Genomic DNA, 5,388 nt, shown 5'->3' with positions numbered 1-5,388 from the left:
TAAAATAAGATAAAATAAGATAAAATAAGATAAAATAAGATAAAATAAGATAAAATAAAATAAAATAAAATAAAATAAATAAAATTAAATTAAAGAAATTAAAATAAAATAACATTTCAATCGGATTTAAATCAAATACACGGCAAGTAAAAATAATCAATAATACGGTTGTTAAATTTAATGATTTTTAATTTAATGCATTCAGTAAAAAGAAAATAAGGCTTAAAATGTAATGGCTTAGCCACTTGACTCACCCACAGAGAGTTTCGGGTTCAATTCCCGGCAAAAACACAACAGATTAATGTGATTTTTCTCAAGCCTGAGTGTTTTGTACTGTAATCGAGCTTCCTGGCCTATAGTGAAAAAAAAAACAGAAAAATAAGAAAAATGCGTTCATGTTTACGGTAAAAACGTTTTTAATTTTGAAATGCCAAACTCTAGAAGCTACCTCTTCTTGCAAAATGTAAACCTTTTCTGGTCGCCTTTAAGAAATGCCCAAAACTTTATATCACAGACGGGCATCGCGGCGTAGTTGGTAAAAGGCCTTACTATGATATAAAACCGCTATCGAGGAGTCGATTCCCGTAGTTGCAAAATAAAACTTGTTTTTTTCTAGATTGATCTGGGTGCCGTGGTATATTTTTCATAATTTTCATTCGTACTCTCTCTCTTATCCACATTTTGTCTAGCCTCTAAAAGAGATGCTCAAAGCGTTATAACTTTAAAACATGTAAAATGTTAGAAGTGTTTCTGAGTAACATGTGTTTTATGTAAATGCTCTAACTATCCACTTACAAACAGCTGTAATTATACATAAAATCTATTTGTACAAATCCTGACCAACTTTGACCAGGCATTTTTGGCCGGTTAAAACACATTGCCCATAGCAATAAGCTCACCTATATACGTATATACTATCTTCTTTATCATTGGCTCAACACTTTACTACTGACCTTGGCCTTCAACAACATTCGTCGCCATCTTCTTCTATCCTGGCATGTACGTATCCAGGTCCTGATCCTAATTATTCTTATTTTATTAAAGTATTTGTGGGCTCATTGCTTGAGTACTTTTTTGTTAAACCATATTCTCCAAACTCCGATATATTATTTATATAACACTTGATATATACGGCGGCCTCCGTGGTGTAGTGTTCAAGACGCTTGACTCACGAAACGTTCCGAGTTCGATTCTCGGTAAGAACACAAAAATTCAATGTGATTTTTCTCAAGCCTGGGCGTTTTGTAATTTAATTCACCACTGTAATGGGCCTCCTGGCCTGTTATGATTCAAAAATAAAATAAATAAATATACAATTTACACTTATGAGGGCGAGCATCTTGCTTTACCAAGCAAACCGTTTAAATTGAGAAAATTACAAGTACATTTACATATTCTAAGTAATTATAGAGATTCCTATTATTTAATACAAAATTTTAAACAATTCACTAAAAATCTAATCTATACTATGAAGAGAGAATAAGCAATAGGAAGGAAAGAAGAAAGGTAAAGGAACAATTCAAATATTAAGATAGACACATTTTACTATTGATTTAAATGTTATAATAAACCAACAATATGTTTATATACTACTGATGTTCTCAGATCGTATGGTTTGGGTAGGTAGGAAGAAATTGCCTTAATACAATGTGTCCGCCCTTATGCATAAAAAGCGAGTAAAAAAATTCAGAGCCATACGAGAGTACAGAGCATAAAAGTGTTTAGCAGGCGTTGGCTTTTATTTTTCACGAAAACACTTGAGATGCGCGATGTCTTTTTGACTGACGTATGTTTTTATTATACAAAATATAAAATACGCAAAAAATCGAATGATGTTGTTAAGAGCATTCTTAAACGTTGTAGATTTATACGGCCTTTCTTATATATTTTTGTATTCATTTTTATTTCTTAAGTTAGCTTATATTACAATTCATCGTAAATAAACTAATTTTTACACATATTTAACGTAATTGATAATGGACTCAGTATAATAACTTTCCTAGATCTTACAATCTTCAATTCAAACACGATTCATTATCATAATTTCCCTATCCACACCCATCGTATCTAGGCAATTTTGTTACTAAGAAGATAAGATGATTAGTCTTAGATTTCAGGTGCCACTACAGGAACAATAAAATATTTAGGCTAAAAACAAATTTATAAATCAGTATTTCACTGAATCTAGGACCTCAAACACGGTATGCTACTACTGCACTACCAGGCGGTAATGTGTATAGAAGGACTAAGATTAAAGTTATAACTGTGAAAAATAACTAGAACCCCAGACAAGTGTTTTTTTTTACTCTATGGTTACTCTCAGGCTTAAATCTTGATAAAGGAAATCTGGTTGCGTTAAGTCCGCCTCGTAGTGCAAAAGATTCAAGTACGTAATATGAGTAGCGTTTCAAAAACATTTTTTTAAATATATTGCTTGGATATAGCGTTATCTCTATGTTTGTAAATTTTATTTTCGTGATTGTTGTAATGTGTTTATTTCATGATATGTATGTTACATATGTATGGGGAAGGAATTTGAGTGAGAAACTCCTAGATGGTTTTCAAATATTTAAGGTAATTTAATTAAATTTATCCAGGCGCTATACAAGAATGAGGCCGCTATAATCAGATGTGACGATGATACAAAAGAATGCAATATAAGACAAGGGGTAAGACAGAGATGCTCACTATCACCTGTTCTTTTTAACGCTTATATACAGGGTGCGATTGACGACTTGAGAGAGACGATAAGTCACAGAGAAAGTATAAAGATACACGGGCAAAAGGTAGATATGATAAGGTTTGCTGACGATATTGCTATGGTTGCTGAAAGTGAAAAAGAACTTCAAGAGGCCTTAACAACTATGGAAAGCATTCTTCAAAATAACTACAGTATGAAGGCCTTCTGCATGTCATAATGGAGGGGATGACCGAGGGGACAAATTCTAGGGGACGTCCACGCTGAGAGTACCTGGAGGACCTATTAGAGGACGTGCGCTGCTCATCATATGTTGACTTTAAAAGAGCCGCACAAGACAGGGGGGAATGGAGGAGAAGAATGAATGTAATTGCTGCCAGCCAATCCCAGGATTGAGACCAGAGAAGAAGAATTAAATTTTATTTTTTCATGTCCTTTAAATGTACATGTATTTTTTTTTATAACATTTTTCTTTTAAATGTTTTAATGCCATGTATTTTCAAACGCTGATATTGATCGTTAAAGTGTAAAATATATATATTCATCCCAAATCAAAACATGCTTTTTGTTCCATGGAGTTGTGATTTGTGTCTCAATTAAATGAAACATAAATATATTGTACATAAAGTTAATATTATGACGTGTAAATTAAGACTGTTTCTAGTATATAACAATACCATTCTATAGTACGTTTAGAATTTCGTATATGACGTACAAAAATTGTCTGCGCATAACAATTCGCGTTTTTTCTATTTATTTTATCTCTGTTTTTGAATCTTAATTAGTTTGAAAAATCCTTAACGTTATTAGATAAACATTCAAAAGGACATCCCGAACGGGGTTGGGGTTAGTTTTGTATTTATAACACGAGAGAAATAAAACTTTATTTTTTGTCTAAAAAAAAAATGTGACTATGAATTCAAATTTGAAATCGGTTTTATCCCATCACGTAAGGTTTCGAAGAAACATGCATTTATAATTATAAACATTTTATCACTTTTTGCGTTCTTAACTGCTCGATATTCAAACATTCTGACTTACCTAGAAACTGCGAATGACATTTTTGAGTACTTGCCAAGTTGCATTCCCCAGAGGATTTAAAAGTTCCTCAAACTTTTCATCATTAGTTAACGTATTTGTGGACCCACAAATTAATATTCCTTCTTTAAATTTTCTATCCCTGATTTTAGGAAACTTCTGTTTGTGGTACATGAAACCAGGTGGATTGTCCATGACTTTGAAGAAATTCTGTGAGTGATGGAGACAATCCGAATACATATTTGAAAAAAAGATTGAAAAAACTAAATGAAGTGCACTTAATTGTACTCGTGTGACAAAAATCATGTTGTCCAAGATTATTAATAAGGTGAAGTGCCATTATATAATCCACTCATTTGACATATATCCTTTTCTCACCCTAGACATTAATGTTCATATTGCCGATGAGCTCAGCTCAAGTCTAATTTATAAACTACCTTGAGCTCACAGCTTCTTCGTTTTCTGGTCTTTACATAATTTATTTATATATACGCCCAATGGGCATTTTTAAGGACATATTTATACAAAGAAAATAATTATTAAAAAAGTAGAAAGACTCAATAGTATATAGTAGACTTTGTGGGAGTGGAAGCGGGAGAGAGGTGTTTATAATTGAATTTGATTCTGTGATCGTTTGAAATAAGACAACTTGTTACCAAAGAAATCAAGGCTGGTATGTTTGTTGGCAGCCCTAAAAATTCTGGGCATAGGGGAATGAAAACCATAGTTAGTTTTATGGTTATCGGTATGAAAGAGTAAGTTTTGTCTGAGGTTTCTAGTTGGGATATTTAATTTTATTGAGCTCAGTAGTTCAGGCGCATAATATATCAACAATATTTTGAGTTTGTCCAAATTTTTGTAGACAAAGACTGGATTTAACTCCCTGGGCAGCTGTTTATATTAACATATTACAACAGAGATGAAGAACATTTAAGAGAAGGTAATTTAGAAGTCTATCTCACCCGCATAAATAGAGGTTTCAGCTCTTTAACTTCACAAACATCAACAGATGGAAGAATTGAAGGAATATAGATTTTTAAATATGGGCTGAATGGTGAATGTTAGACAGCGTGTAAAGTGGCCACTTAAACCAGCAATTGACAGGTCATAAGCCCTGTAGATGCCTAGACTTCTTTATTACCTTCTCTCAATAGTTCTTCATCTCTGTTGTAATATGCAAAATATATGTTTATAATTAATATTTGAAAAATATGTTTTTTTTTTATATAAATGACTTGCCCTCGTGAGCAAAAAGACAGCTTTCTGCAGAAGTCATATTTTTTGATATGACACTGTTAGGTTTTTATCAATTTTTAATTATACAATTTTTTATAATATTGAAAAAATTACTTTCTAGCAAGTCGGGACCTGAACATTAATAATTGCCCAATAACGAAACTGTGTCTGGTGTTTATTAATAAAATTTAAAAAATCGTAATTGAAAACACAGCTCAATTGGTTCCAAGCATAAAATCAGTATGTGTCATATTTACACAGTATTGCTTAGAATTGCTACCTTTTTTTTGAAAATATAAGAAACGTTATATCGTTTTTCGTATTGAAATATTTTTTATACTGAAATTTCGTACAGAACATAATTCCATATTTAATTTAATTTGTATTTTTTGTTGAAAAACTGCCGTTTTCTGATG

Source organism: Micrasema longulum, unplaced genomic scaffold, assembly GCF_059751315.1.
Source record: "Micrasema longulum isolate JH-2025_06_02 unplaced genomic scaffold, ASM5975131v1 h1tg000163l, whole genome shotgun sequence".
NCBI lineage: Eukaryota > Metazoa > Arthropoda > Insecta > Trichoptera > Brachycentridae > Micrasema > Micrasema longulum.
Note: the sequence above shows the minus strand (reverse complement) of the source record.